We start from the raw sequence: 16,608 nt of genomic DNA, 5'->3' as shown, positions 1-16,608 counted from the left end.
TTTATATTATTATTATTATCATTATTATCGAATTCGCAACACTATACGCCTCGATAGCATACGAAGTAAACTCATCTCTTCTACAAAAAAACAGCATAACATATTCATTTAATATCGTCATATTATTTATCTGACTGATCATTTCTTTTTCTCTTTATATTATTATTATTATTAATGTTAATATCATTATTTTTATTATTTTTGTTTTTTTCACTTTCATGTAAAACGATGCAGTCAATTGCAAGTTCCCATCATGCAATCGATTGCTTCGACGATAATCGCTCAACACCCGAACTAAGGTCAATTAGTATCGTGTCTCATCCAAAATATATATTTATACATATATATATATATGTATATATACATATATATATATATATCGCCGAAACTTTCGCGGCTCTATATCCGTTATATTATGGTATTATTCTTCTTCTTCTTCTTCTTCTTCTTTTTATTATTATTATTATTATTATTATTATTATTATTGCTATTATTATTATTATTGCTATTATTATTATTGCAATTACTATTATTATTATTATCATCATCATCATCATCATTATTATTATTATCATTATCATCATCATCGTCATCATCATCGTCATCACTATTATAATCATCGTCATCATCGATACTCGTATCGCTATTACTTCTATTATTACTGCTGCTATTGCTACTACTACTTCTGCTACTGTCGCTATTACTTGTTACGTTACTGTCACTTTACTACCATCATCACTGCTGCCAGCACTGTCTTCTGACGTACTAGCGATATCCTAGCATTTTCACAGATCGTCGCATCTCACCAACGTTATCGATCATATCTTCGTTATTGCCGATATTTCGCGTTCAAAAACGCGAAGCCCTTCCTTAACCCATTTGTGCTTGGTCCATCTTTTGTACATTTATTATTTAACGAATATTATTTAATTCCTTGCCATAACATTACATACTCGTCCCTTTCTCTCGTGCCCGAACGTAACGATACGCTCGATTCCTCGATTTACGCGACTCTCCTTCCACGAGCCAGAACAGCAGAAAGCAGAAAGCTAGAGATTCCGAAATCTAGAATGGCGAACGAAAATCCCCGTGTTTCTAATTCGCCGATTCCAGGTTCACCGGGCTCTCGACGTTGCTCGCGCCATAGGCTGATGCGTATCACGTATTTGCTTTTGCGCGGAAACGCAACCTTTCTGTTCGCGCGCGATAAAGTCGATTAGCGAAGACGGTGATTAAAAAATCCGCTGGCACGGCGCTGTCGCACGTCGCGGCGCGCCGCCCCGGTTCGCGCCGAGAAAGGAATAAAATCGCGGAGGAGAAGTACGCGAACGAAGAGGGAAGGAGAAACGGCGGAAAGAGCTCGTTTGCCGGGCACGGAGAGTGAAAGTCCCAGAGAGTTTGTTCGTCGGTCGATCGAGACAAGAAAATAAAAAGATGCGTAGGCACATACGGGAGGGGGGGGGCGGGCTGCGGCGGGCTGCGGCGGGTTAGGTTCCGCGCGCGTTCTCCAAAACGAAGCTACGGTGTATACCGTGAAACGTTTAATACGAATACGTATACGCGTATACGTATACACTGTCACGGCCCTGGCGAAACGGGAGGAGGCACGCCGGACTCTCTCGACGAGTTCTCAAGACCTCGCGGCAGCCCGCGCGATTTCACGCACCACGATGAGACAAGTAACGACTAGCAACGACGGCGCACGCCTTTCGAGAAAAAGCGTCTCGCGATGCTGCGACGGCATCTCCTTCGTTGCGTTTCGTCGCTCTCGCTATCTACCAACGTATCGTGTTATATCGTCCATCTATATATGTATGTATTAGCGTATAATATACAGGGTATTTTCAATTTGTGTCACTGTTTACCATGTAGGCAACGATGTTTATGTGGAGCCGCAACTCGTTCGTTTTATCGATGTGCGCTGCACACGTAATGCAACAAGATTTCAGATCGCCATTCAAGCTTTGGTATAATTTTAAGAAACCCTGGATATAATATATATACATGGATATGTCTGTATCCGATTGGTACATTTACATCGTTTCGCTTGTCCAAGTTGATCGGTGTTTCCGCTCTTTCTTCCTGGCTCGGAAAACGCGATTGGCCGGATATTTTTACTTCGAAACAGAAACGACTTGTGTATCGCCGATACAAGGACAAATTTTCTTCTTCTTTTCCCTCTCGTTCTTGTTTTCCCATTTTTAATGTCGCTATCGTTAGATGATTACTTCGTGCGTGGCAATTTCGCGAAACAATCTCACACACTTGCAACTTTCTGTTGAACCACGTTTATTTCTCATAACTTTGAACCTCTGCGTTCTTTGAAATCGTGGCAGAAGAATGCAAGGTAAACTAAATACGGTAGTATCGGATATCTCTCGAGAGATCGAAAGCAATCTCCGACGAGAGAGAATCCTACTAGGGCGTATTTAATTTATTTGCAAATGAAAAATAGTTTACCGTAGCGGCATAGATGCAAAGTGGATGTACTATGGTCGTTTTTTTTTCTCTGTTTCTTCTCCCCTTTTCTTTCGTTTCTCAATCCCATAGTTCGTGGAACGAAGCGAGTTTTCTGTTAATTCATAAGAGAACAATATGCGTCAATTTCGAATATACAGTGTCGTTTGTGTTTCTTGCATCTTTATTCGAGCACGGTGCATGCTTCTTCGATTTCTTTCTAGTTTTCACACGTTTCCCTTTTTTATTTATACTTGCGAGAACGACAGAGCAGTTGGCAAGAGGAAAGGAGAACGTAAATTTCAGTTGACTAGTGCAATTAATATAACTGTATGTATTTATTCGAACTATTTTACATGGATAGTTTATTTTATAACACACACGAAGGAACACGTGTACGTTTCTTAGTTTTCTTGTTTCACAAAATGGCGTGCATAGGCTTCTTGAACTTTAAACGCACGAAGGCGCGTGTACGTCTCTTAGTTTTCCTGTTCCTCAAAATGCCGTGCACAGGCTTCTTGAACTTTAAACTATTCCTGGCAAAAGTATCTTCGTCTTTCTCGGTTCCTCGAATCCTATTGGCGAGCAAACGCTATGTGCCGAATTGTACAAATAAAACCTTTGCCGATCGAAACACACGTACATACATCATATATGCATACATATATATATAGGCATAAGCGACTGGATGAGACTCGGTCGCAGCAGCGAACGACGCAAATTTCGTACCCTCCTGTTATAGACTTGACAACTTATACATATTAAATATAATATTAATAATAAAATATATACTTTACGTTACGTCTCTTTTTTAATTTAATATATTTATTTTTTCAATCAAGTATTTATATATTTATACAATATTTTATACAACGTTCTTCGCAAAATACACTATATATATATACACATATATATATATATAAATAAATAAATAAGTCAATAAGTGAATGCGTAGTACATGTGTTACGACAATGTAATGTGACAGGTCGATCTCTTGGCTCTCAGAGGAAACCGATGATCACTAACAAACCCTCAAGATTCTTTATCTTTTATAATTATTATTATTATTATTATTATTATTATTATTATTATTATTATATTATAATATTATTCTTACTATTTCTTTTCTTTTTTTTTTTTTTTTATTATGTATTTTCTTCCGTTTCTTCGAGACCAATCTACCAGAATGTATTTCTCTCCCCCCTTCTTTTCTTGCCCCGTGGAGAACCGGTTCCTGTCAGGGCCGACTAACCACGGTGTGTTCCCATCAATTGAAAAAAAAGAAAAAAAAACGATGAAAGTGTGTATACTTAATTTCTCCTTGTGATACGCGACCGCCGTGCGATGTCGACCGGCAGCCGTTCGAGAAAACGATTTACGCGACAGATATATATCATGTTCGACGAAAGCGAGCGAGCGAGCGAGAGAATGCGTGTGAGAGAGACATTTAGCGATATGTACTAAGAGAGATCAAAATGCGATTTTGGGAGCCAATTGATAGGCTGGCGGAAGTCGTTCGAACTGGACATGTCCAACTGTCGAAGAGCTGGCGCGTAAGGTCATCGCGAAATCTCGGTTTCTTCGTGCTGATTTTCTTCTTTTCTTCCGATCATCTTCAAAGATCCATCTTCCAGCTAACGATTAGCGGTTCAACGGTGGATTGAGATTTTTCATCAGTCTCCCGTTGGGTCGTTCGCCGGAAGGTTTATCGTCGTTTAACGAGATTTCGCACGAACGATCCAAGGTTGATTTCTGTTTCTGTATCTTTTTTTTTCTTTTTATTTTGGGACGATGTAGGTTACGATAGTGCGTGTGGTGCAGTCTCGAACGACTTCAGTCTAATCCACAATGGGACCATAAAGGTGATAAATGCGTATAGAGTTTTGTTAATTAGAGGATTGGCGAGGAAGATAGATAGAGAGAGAGAGAGAGAGAGAGAGAGAGAGAGAGTGCCTTAAGAAATAAAAGAAAAATACGAACGCCGTTTGCGAGAGGCGACGTTTGTTCGATCAACGGTGAACGCGAAATTTTCTATCAGAATATTTCTGTTAGCCACGTAGTACGTAAGGACTGTGCGTCGTTTGGCGAATGCACGAGTGATTTTTGTTTGTGTCTTTGACATTTTTTTTTTTACCGCTTTCACCCGACGTCGAACGAATCTCGCCCCGCGCACCGACGTTCCTTCTTCGTTTCATGTACCGAAAGAACACACATATACGCGAGTCTCATGTACCACGATTGAAGAAAATTGTAGTTTCATAAGTATTGCCAACAATACACTATCTATTTAATACATTTTATTATTACAAAATAATGGAGTTTGTACGATTGATTTTTTCGCCACCTTGTGATTCTCCATCTTGTCCTTCCCCTTGTTTTCATCTCCTAAATCTAGTTGCTAATAATCGCTGACGGTAATATCCGTATGTAACTAGATTTTTATTCGTTCATCGATATACTATACGCACATGTATAGTTATTCCTAAGTTTACGTACAAATAATTCTTGTCCGCCAAATGCGATTTAATTTTCTACAAAATACAACGCTTTATCACGATATCCAATAGAATTTCATAGGATTACGTGCAATCGCCATTTCCACCGAAGACCATTGTATCGTCTCGGTCGATTTAAGAGACGTAGGAAATTTACGCTTCCTTCGTTTGGAAATTTTCCGGCGTAATGACATCCTGTCGTCCGTAGTTGAAAATTACGCATCCCGGTTTACGACACGATGTCATACGTTCGTCACGATAGTTCATCGTCTTCTTATCGGACGCCTCGCCTCTGCGTAATACGATCGAACAGAGTATGTATTCGATTTGACCGGCGGTCGGTTTAACGGAACTCGGTAGAACAGACGTTTTCTATCGATCGAGAATCGATCGAGAATCGTACGATTCTTTTGCGAATGGCCAAAGAAGAGCGAGAATTCGTATGCGATCGATAGTACGATTGGATACAGGCTGATTCCGAGAAAATCGGCTTTGAAACATTTTTATCCCGTGTTTTCCACTTGTCCTTCTCACGTGGGCCGAAAGTTATGGTCGTGTATCGACGTCGCAAAAACGCGGTTAATCGGTCTAAACGGCCGTTTCGGAGAAATAAGAAGAAACGACTAGGGAGAAAAAACGCGAACGGCAATTAACGATTAACGACGTGGCGAGCGTCGATCGAACGATCGGAACCAGCCTAGCGCGCGCGCCCGCCAACCGATAACATTGCCAGCGAAACGGAACTCGAACGAGAGCAACGGCTTCGTTTCGCCGATATATCGTATACCTTTGTAATAAACTCTGTCGGGAACTGCATTCCTCCCGTCGTTCCTTCCCCCGCCCCCGCCACCCTTCCTTCCCTTTCGTTTTCGTTCAGCGCGATGACGACGATGTCGTGGCAATTTTACCGTGACGGCAAGTTGCGAAACGCGATAAGCCTTCGGTAGACAGCAGGGGATTATCGAAGCAAGCCGTTGTTTCGCATAGCAGATATCTTAGCATGAATGAGTTACGAGTACGAGCGGTGCAGAGGTGAAAAACTAGTAAAAGCTGGTGTAGAACGACCGATATCGCGTAGAATTTAATCGGATCGTTTCGAAGTTTGACGAACTTCGTTTCCGAAAGCCTTCGGAAAGATTTTCGGCCAGAAGGGAAGCAGCAGTCGCGTGTTAAAGCGTCTCTGTATCGCTCGATGCACTTTTGCAAACAAGCGTAAGTAGATTACGTTTCCTCGAATCGAGCAACGTTGACCGCGACAGAAATTACGAGCAACGCGCGTACATCGAGTCGTTTCGGACGTTGCGCAATGAGATTTAGCCTTAAAAAGAGCATTCCCCGCGTTCGTACGATCCCCGATGACATTTTGGACAGACGTTAACGATACTATTAGTTTTACGATGTTACGAATAAATGTTCTAACGATAATTATCGCCTAGCTGCACGTACTTTGATACATTCTTAACGAGTTATTATGTCAACGATTCGGAGCAGCAACGGGTTATCCTCGATCGTATCGAGTCCTTGTTCACCGTCCCTGACCGTTCCGGTCTCGTTGTTCCTCTTGGCGACGATTACGCAGGGAACGATCTAATTTGCGTTCTTATCGCGCGATCGTGTAGCTTTTTCTTCCACGCTGTCGATAATCCGCGCGTTATAAATAAGTATTCAGGAAACACGGCGGATGATATCAAGGTGGAAAGAAGGAAAAAAAAGAAAACGAACGTATCTCTGTTATGTTCCGCTGCAATTAGAATCCCGTATACACAACGTCAAAAATTACATTTTCTCGTCAAAGTGTGTTTCGCGTTAGCGACAAAAACGCGATTCTTTTGCTCGGACGTACAGTTTGCAAAAGAGACACGGTTTGTTTACAGAGACGTGTCGAACGTGAGCACCGGTATAAAGGTAGAAAATAGACTGTGGCGTAAGACTCGAAGGGTCGAAGCACAAACGTTGATTGCATTTTCGAAGCGTGAAACTCGACGATAAGATATCGAAGCGCCGTGTGCCGTGGCGGTTACGCGACATTTCTATGCGCAAGTTGTAAAGCGTGCATCGTTACATCGTCGACCGAGTACAATTTCATAGTGAAAAATACAAAGAAACACGTAAGCTTTTATCATCGGATCGATTTAACGTAAAACGTATAGTAGGTGGTAGCGTTGATCGTACGAAATATCGTACGGATAAACTACGGTGACTCTCATCGTGCAACGTCTCGATCCGCGAACTAACAACCGTAAATACCCAACTGGTTGCTCCTATGTATTTTCGTATTATAAACGTTCTAACGAGGAACAGATATTTCGATACTAAATACGAAAATATTGTAAATTCCACGTAAGAAGCAAAGTTGTAAATGTAAATTTCGAAGCTAACAGTTTCGGAGCAACGAGAAAATGAAAGCGGAAGATGAAGCGGAACACGATGGAGGAAAGTTCGAATGGAAGGTAATGTATATGTACATGTGGATGGATAGCCGCTTACGCGAAAAATATAAATTAGCCATGCGCGATATAATAAAGAAAAAAAGGGGGGAGGGGGAAACGTAATACGTTGGAGCGGAAATACGCAGGAATCGACAAGGAGGATGACTGTGATCTTTGACCGGTTTCCCGTGGCTCTGTTCGCGCGAGCACAAAAAATCACGACTGCAAGACGAATCCGTAATTACGCGCGGCCGGTTTCCTTCGTCGACTTATACGCGCGACGACGATGTCGTGAACGTAAAGGAAAAGGTAGTTTAGAGCGGCGCTCACCGAGCTTCTGACATGTCGCGAACGAGTCACGTTCCGCGGCTGCCTGGTGCGCTTTACACATCCGGTTGCAGCGAACGTGGGCGCAGTAGCCAACAGAACGGGCCGTGCATCGGTGTAGAGAGCGTAGAACGAATTAGAGTGTGGTAGATCCGTGCTTGATTTCTATTTAACGGGCCGCCTCCGAACGCCGTCTCATTAGCGATCGACCGGCTCGAGAATCGATCGCGTCGCCTTAACGAACTTCGAATCGACCGAATCCCTTCGATCCGCTTGGTTATTATGTCATCGTTCTCGTTCCGACATTTTCCCGCTTCTCCTCGCCTCTTCGACCGGCAAACGCCATTCTCTCTTCTCCTCTTGCTTTCGATCCGTCCGGTTTGGCAAAGGTGTCGCGGAATCCGAATCGAACGATTTATTTCGTCTATTTATTTGAAATTTAGTTGAAATTCCAAAACCAAAGATAAACGATCGTCGCGCTGTATTCGTGTCTGTTTACTCGGACGAACGTGCAGTGGAATAAAAAGGTGGTTCGTGTTTGACAGTGTTCGTGTTCGTTCTAACAAGCAACGGAGTTTTTATAGTCGAGTATATGGTCGGTTAAAGACTGACTTTTCGTATCTTCTGTTGGCTTTGTTCGACGGTTTTAAGATTGTTCGCAGTAAGCGTCTTTTATGTGGCGATAAAATGCATAAACCTGGCAATGTAGAGCGAACGTAACGGTTACGGTAGCTACAATTTCATTCACGTAAGATTTGCGTCGTATAGACGCTGCTGCTCGCGAAGCAAGAAATTCGGCTTCGTAAAGCACGTTATGCGAGTTGTATTTTAAAACGTGGAAATTAAGAGAATATCTCGAAGAAGTAACGAGAATAATAATTCTTGGAGAAGCAAGGCCAACGATAAAAATGCCATCCTATCGCGATTACTTCGAGTTACTAACTGTCTAAACGGGGGCAGTGGAAATTTGGAAAGATTCGCACGCTGTTAGAGAATATAGGGTATAACGAATCGATATCTCTACAGTTACGTATCTTTGAAAAAATCGAATCGAATCTCTTTGCTACGCCTTCTATCCACGGAATCTGAAAAATGGCCGCCGTCGTATCTGCGTAGCGCGTTTAATGACGCGACGCGTCTTGAAATATCGTCGCACTTTGTTACAATGTAATTAATCAACGTATTTACGGTGTCTCCGCGCGTGATGTGTTTCGATGTTTTTATAGGGATACCGGTAAAAGCGTTCGTTCGTCTTGCGTGTGTGTAATAAATCGAGCGAATCTTTATCGATGCTCCCGCAACCGGTGCACGCGACTTCCGGCAGAAAAAGCGTGCAGAGGAAAGTAGGCCAGAGATAAAGAGATTTTTTAAACGAGAAACGCCGAGAACATGTATATTTCGAGTCGTCGAAAGAAAGTTGCCGTTTTTCTGCCAATCTCCGTCAAATGCTTAACGCGCGACGTATTACGCGTTTCTGAAAATGGGCCGACGTACTCGAGTATCGTACTCGACCGGGGTACAAACTATCACCGAACGAGCAAGGTAGCAACGCGTAAGCGTGGAAAATGTACGAGGAAAGCAGCTTGTCGCGTCGCTGATATTTCATCGGATCTGCCGCGACGAACGCGTCCGCCGACCAGCGAGCAGCGGAGCGAACGCGAGCAGAAGACGCGGCTCGGTGTCTAACCTGTCGGTGATCGAGCTTATCGAGTCGCGAGAGATCGAAAGTTCGAGTAGCGTCGAGCGATGCCAGTTTTCCCGCCATTTTCCATGTGTCCTTCCCTCGAGTGCATCGCCTCGAGGTCGTCGACCTGCCTGCCGGCAGAGGCCGATCGTGGACATCCGAAAAGGCAGGCGAGATTGGCGAGGGCGAGAGCCAACAGCGAACAGAGATCAAGAGAAAGAGCACTCACGCTCTCCGCTCTTTCTCGGCTCTCCTCGGCTCTGTCCTGGTCGCACTCTGGTCGTACTCTGGTCGCTCGCCCTCTCCCATCTCGCCACGTGTTGGCTACGTATACGTAGTATGTACCTTGGAGCATCATTCAGAGAGCCACCTAAAATTAGCGAGGGAGTATATGGCGTAAGGAAATTTGGCAACGGTGATCGAACGCGAGACTTTGGAATCGGACGTTGCTATCGCGAGAATCGTTTCGTCGGATGTTGGTCGTTTTCTCGTTAATTGGCGGATGACTACGGCTCGAGATGCTCGGACGTCGAAAGAAATGCGTATCGTAAGCAAGCGAGTATCGTTCTGGAAGAATCGACCAGCTCGCTTTGATTTTCCAGATTTCTACGGCTTTCGACGACTCGTCGAGGCAAGTGAAACGAAGCGGATAGGCTAGAACGACGATTATAGAACGCGGTACTAGTTAGAGTAGCTGTAGAATTTTGCACGGTCCTGAATAGCGAAGCCTCGTAAAGTAAGCCATGTTTAGAGTAACCGCGTGGCTACTGGAAAATACCGCTCCGTTCGCTCGTTACGTCTTCCGATATCGATTGCTTCCTGCATTCTTCGCGTCTGAATTTCTGCCGCTTATTGCGTAGCATGCGCCGCGCCATCCGATAATCCACGGTAAGTAGTTTGCTCGAGATTGCGAAGCGGTGTTTCCATAAGTTAATTTTACCAAAAAGATCTCTGTGTCTTGGTTACTCGATCGCGTCCGAGGTTATCGACCTCCGAACCACGCCGCGCCATAACAGATCTATTATTTGTATAAATACAAGTCTCTATTCCTGCTCTTCTCTTTGGAAGTCTCGAAACCTAAGGCTCGTCCAACCAATTACGGCAAATACAATTTTCTTAATCGTAACCAGTTTTCTAATACCGTCGACTTTTCTTCTAAATCCTTAGGTTCTTTCGAGCTATCGGCTTGCAACGCGGTCCGTAATCGTCGATCGTCGATTCTGTATTTCATCTTATTACCTTTTTCTCCTCTTCTGTCTCATTTATCTATACCCTGCAATGTGTATTATTATTATTATTATTATTACTATCATCGTCATCGTCGTCATCGTCGTCATTATTATTATTATTATTATTATTATTATTATTATTATTATTATTATTAATTTTATTATCATAAGAACAGAGAATTCGATATCGTTCCGTTATTTTGGACATGCTTGGTGGTTCTAGCGATAAACCGTGCTTTTAGCATCTATGGAAACTGGAAATATTTAAGCCAGCTTCGAACAAATATCTGCCACCGTGATCGCTACGATCTCGAAGGAAGATCGCGTCGTCGTTGTTCGACGATGCTTTAGAAAATATTTATCGGCGTCATCTCTAGAGAGCTCCGTGTTCCTCTTGCCAAGAGAGGTTCCACGTTCTACTCATCTCGTGTTCTACAGAGTCGGTTCGAATTCTCTGCGGTTTCGCCTCCGCTGCGTTGCCCCTTTATCACCACTGTGTCAGAGGCCATTAACCTCTTCCACTCGGTTTCTTCTTCTTCTTCTTCTTCTTCTTCTTCTTCTTCTTCTTCTTCTGGCGTTTCTGCCTCCACCGCCTCCAGCCCCCCCCTCCATCAACCGAACGACTCTCCTCGTTCCACCAAACTTGCCTCTTCTTTCTTTCCTCGCCGACAGATCGCTACTATGGCGCTTATCTGCCGTTTCTCCCCTCGTGCATCTCGCGAATGCTGCTTTGCAGCGTGGTTACTTGGTCGCTTGGTTACTTGGTTACTCGGTTACCAAGGTGCCGAGGAAAAAGAACCCCGGTTCCTCCGTCGATTTCTGCGAAGCTAAACTCTCGGCTCCGTGTCTCTTTCTCTCTTTCCATCTTTCCCTCTTTCTTGTCCCGTTCTCTTTTGTCGTATCCCCTCTGTTTCGTTCAGCTACGATCAAAGAAACGCTCGTTAACCCTTCGTCGTCTTCGGTTCGTATTACAATCTCGATGCCTCTACCGTCGACGCGTTAATTCTGTGCGCAAACGTCACTCGAAGGAAATATTTCTCTATACCTACTATCGGTTGACTAACCGATTCCTTCGCGCCTAGATGCAACTTTTTCTTTCCTTTCTACCGTCCCAGGTCTCTGGAAACGTTCGAAACGACTGCGAGATATCGCGCTTGTCGTCCTATTTTTGAAGCGATATCGTAGAACCGTTCGTTAAGTCGAACGGCGAAAAACACAGCCGAAAAGGAATTTGCAAGAAATTGAATTCGAATTTAAAACAAAGGGATTGCAGTTTACCAACGCGTCGTTAAAATTCTTGAAACTGATACAAATTCGAAACTATTAAAATTTAACGCAATAAATACTCCGCGTTCGGTTCTGCAAATCGAGCAAACTGTTGCTCTCGACGAAAATAGCCTCTCCACTGTTCCGAGTTCCAACACGTTCGAACCTAATTGCTCGAGAGTAGATACACGCGACATCGACGCGTTACATGAAAAAAATATCGGAACGTGTTTTTAAGGCCTCCGAGCGTTTCATTATTTCTGACAACGTGTTCTTTGCGGTAGAAATATCGCAACGACGAGCTATATGCATCACGGTTCGCTATAACTTTCCAAATCGATCGGCGATTTGCCTGTCACGCGAAAAAGGGCGTTGAAGTCTTACGTGGTGGTTTTCGTCGCTCCGCGGCGGATCACTGGCTTCCAAGGAATTAACGAGAATCGTCCACGCAGTTACGCGAACGAACTGCGCTTCGTAGGATCGGGCCGCGCGTAACGACTTGGATACCAAATTATTTGGCAGGAACGATAGTTTCATGCGTAACAATTCGATGCAAAATGGATCGAAAGAGCCAACCACTGGCAGCTTACGGAACTCGTCGATGGCGAACGTCACATAAAGCCGACGACTCGAATTGTCGCGTGGATCTCTCTCCAGTTAAAAATTGCGCCTTCGTTTCGTGTTATAATGTACACCTGTTCCGTAATTTTGCGTCTAGTTTCAATAGATAAAATGCCCGAGACAAACTTTCGGTTATGCGTTTGTAAAAAGGTTTGTAAGAAACGTGTTTCTTACAAACAGAAAGGAAAAGGCAAATATCTGTAATATCCGTATGTAAATAAATTCATAAACGCTAATAAATTCGTCGCTATGGGATAGGAAATGCGAATGATATCGGAGGAGCGTAGCTGGTAATATAGTAATTTCTTGCCAGTTTCGATTCGATGCTCTCTAGTACTTGCGACGCGTGTACGAGAGAGAGGAAAGAGAGAGGGAGGGAGAGAGAGAGAGAGAGAGATATCTACCCGGTCTGCCGTGAAAATATTTCATTTTACGAGAAAACTGATAATGTTGACGAGTTATTTATACGTGCCATTTATCTCGTGTTGTAATACGTTTATTTGGATAAGCATGGAAAATAAACGACGTAAAAGTGCGACAAGTGTGAGTAAGAGCGTAAAATGGCGATACCTTCGAGGTCGAAATATGATGCGCGAATTACGCGAAACGAAATACTTTTTGCGTGATATTTTATATCGACGTAAACGGACTATCTGCGTTCGTCGCTTCATTGAAAAAGCCTGTAATTAATGTATGGTAAAAATGAAGTAGCACGGTATTATTAAGCACCAAAATATTATTATTTATTTGTTTATTTGGAGCGATAGACTTTAAGCGATAGCATATATTTGCCCGTTACACGGAAAACGTTCTTTATACTAAAATTATATTTTTTTACGTATCGCGTGTATCTCGCTTATCTCTTGCTATATCTGTTCTCGAACATCGTCGAGCTGTGCTCCAGTCAATCCTAGAGGAAGAAAGCAAGCGAAATGCCGACGCACTGATCGCGTTAAAATGGATAAATCGGTACGAAGTCGTTGTCTCTCGAACAACGATGTGACGATAGTTCGATGATCGCGGACGAAACTGGAGCTACGAAGAAAAGAAAGATCGGGAGAAATTTACAAAGACGTAATTGGCAAGCGTCTCCGTCTTCCGTTTCCACCGATGAACCGATTAAACGTTCTTCTTACTCGAAATCGTTTCGCTTTGGAAGATTCGAGTGAAATTGCGTCGAGCGAACGCGATCGTAGCACGTGTTTCGGTTTCCCACGTAAAGCATCAAAGGACATCCACCAGAGATGTCAATCGCGTCAAGAGAACGTAACGAGCTTAATTAGCAGTTTGGTATTGCTCCTTGCGTAGTTAATTATTTGAATCTAACTTTGCAAAAAAGAAGTTTGAGAAATACTCTGATTTATGCGATCCAAAGAGGAAAAGTTATCGAGAAACGGGTATATCGTCGCGAATCGGCATCGAGTTGCAAGATCTTGTTGGATTCTTTGCCAGCTCGAGTAACTTTAAGAGTAAGCGAACGAGACTGTATCTTCGTTCAAGATCTTCTAGTCGACCAAATAGATGTACAAACGCTTGTCTTGTTTTAGCTCGCGAGATCGAAGTGGAAATAATTAACAAGCTGCAACGCGAAATAACTACGTAAAGAAGTAACGTAAAATATTTTTTTATTTCTTCGTTATCTCCCAAAGTATACGAATGTATGCAACGTCCGATACTGGCAGACTAAGGTACTTCTAGCGCGACAACGTCCTTCGAAAGTAAACACGCCGAGGCTCGAAACTCATACATACCGTTTACGCGTGTCTGACATACAATCTCTAAGAAGACATTTCTTACCTATTCATACTTTCTGCTTATTGTAAGGATTACGCGTCGAAACTTTCAACTTTAAAGATGAATATTTCTATTTCGGTAAGGTTGGCCTCTCTAAAAATCGAAATACCTAACGTATCCTGTCGGAATTTCGAAGAAATTATAAAAAAGGTACAACCTACGAACGCCTTAATTAAAATTATCGGTAAGGAGCGTGTTTTTCGTGTTTTTCGACATAGTGTAAATAATAATCGACTGTGATCACGACAGCGATCGTATATTTACACGTACATCAGATAGGCTTCTCTCTTAACCAGTTGATAAACGGATCGTTTATTTTCAAAGTCGATTATTTGTTTTTTTTTTTATTGGGAAAACGAACATCTTTACGTATACTTTAACGTGAACTTTTTATTCGTGAAAATTCATTGAAATTTCGATCGATGAAAATAACGAGGAACAAGACGCGTTCTTATCGAACCGACCGATATCCTCTATAGTCGATCATTTTTTATTAGTAGCTGGTATACGGGGCGCGCGTCGGCCAGGCAAATACGTCGTTTCACGACGTTGCAGTCACATGTGAGCAAACACGAGGAGCAAACGATCGGGCGTACGGTCCTTCGGACATAAACGGTGAAAAAGAGCGACGTCGGAAGGGGGCGAATTGCTTGTTTCAATAATACGCCATGCGACCAACGAGTGATTTGTGTTTGAATGAAAATTACGACGGGACATTCGATAGCTCCACAGATGCCCATGCAAATGATACCGGATGGACATCTGCTGGCATCAGTCACAGAGTACCATGACCGTACTACCATCCTTCCGTTCTCTTCGCTAATTTTCCACGGGAAACTTTGTCCTTTCCTTCGAAGAGCTCGGCCGTGCGAAAGATCGCATCAACAGGACTATGTTTCGTCGCGATAATGTTTGGAAATAATAACGATTATAGTATAAGTTACGTTTTGTCTCGTTTCATTGCACTACGCATCTACATAGTTACAATTAGCGAAGGATCGGGGCTATACACCGATTCTCGCTGACCACTCTCCTAATTGAATTTTATTTTCTCGAGCGAACCGCGGTTCGGCCTGTGATAGAGAGATTTTAATGGACGATAAGCCGATTGCGCCGATATACCGCAAACATCGGTGCAGCGAGGCGACATATCATCGTTACGGGAATAGAAAAACGTTCGTAAAAGAAACGTTTCTAAAAGATCGACAAGCGAAAACACGTATCGTACTTTGAGACAGAATTCGTTGGACCGTTTATCGCGTTGAAAGAAAAATTCCATCGAAATTTTCGAAAGAATAGAAAGGAAATTTCACAAGCTTTCGGAAATGGAGGAAATTGCCACAACCTGTTACTAGAAATGGAAGCAATTGCAAGTACAGGGAAGGAAACGGACGCGATAGTTTTTAGTTTTTAGTCTGTAATCAAGAATACAGAAGATATACAGATACAGAAGATATCAGGCCGACGCGATATAGAGTTTACGTTAAGTAGAAGAGCCATTAAACAGTGGATTTAATGCGAAAACACGCAACCTCGTTAAATACGAATAGTATTGCTATTACTTAAGCAAGAAACAAGATAACGCGAGACATTTAAATGGCCATTTCATCACTGTAAAAATGGAATGAATAATACTGTCCGTTCAAGGACTGTACAAGATTTGCACCGAGTAACCAAGAATCTCGTATCAGATTCGATGTGACGTTTTCTGTAGTATCGCGAGATATTCGTAAACTCGGCTCGATTCTAGAATCATGGGTTTCCGTTTTTTTTTTTTTTTTGTTTTTTTTGTTTCTTTACTATATCTAACATCTATTATCGTTGATATCCATAGCTGTCGTTCTGCAATATTTTATCGAACGTAGTCTGGCTCGTATCGCCGCGTTATTCGGAGGCGTACCACGAGTCGCAGAAATTTCGCGAAATATCTATAAAGTCGCGTGATAGTAGATGGGTAAAAATTGGAATAACCGTTTCCGGTGTTAACGGAAAATCGAGCGCGTTCGGCTCCAATGGTACAAGCTGGTATAAAAGTGAGTGCGTAAGGAGAATGGCGCGACACCTTCGGTGACAATAAAAACGCGTCCATCCATGGGAAAGAAAAATCTCGGCATCTCGGAGCGCCCATGTGCGCCATCGGGCGAACTGGTTGCGCGAAGTTTTTTGGTCGGCTCGAAAAATAGATAAAAATGTGCAAATAAACGCCGGTCGTGGCTCAGGGACAACCGGTTGCCATCTTGCTTTCTTATATAAGTCCCTCCTTGGTCTTAAAGACGTTCCATCGCCGTGCACTCGCTAACATTTGA

This window comes from Bombus flavifrons, chromosome 12 (assembly GCF_040668555.2).
Source record: "Bombus flavifrons isolate JBK064 chromosome 12, iyBomFlav1_principal, whole genome shotgun sequence".
Taxonomy (NCBI): domain Eukaryota; kingdom Metazoa; phylum Arthropoda; class Insecta; order Hymenoptera; family Apidae; genus Bombus; species Bombus flavifrons.
Note: the sequence above shows the minus strand (reverse complement) of the source record.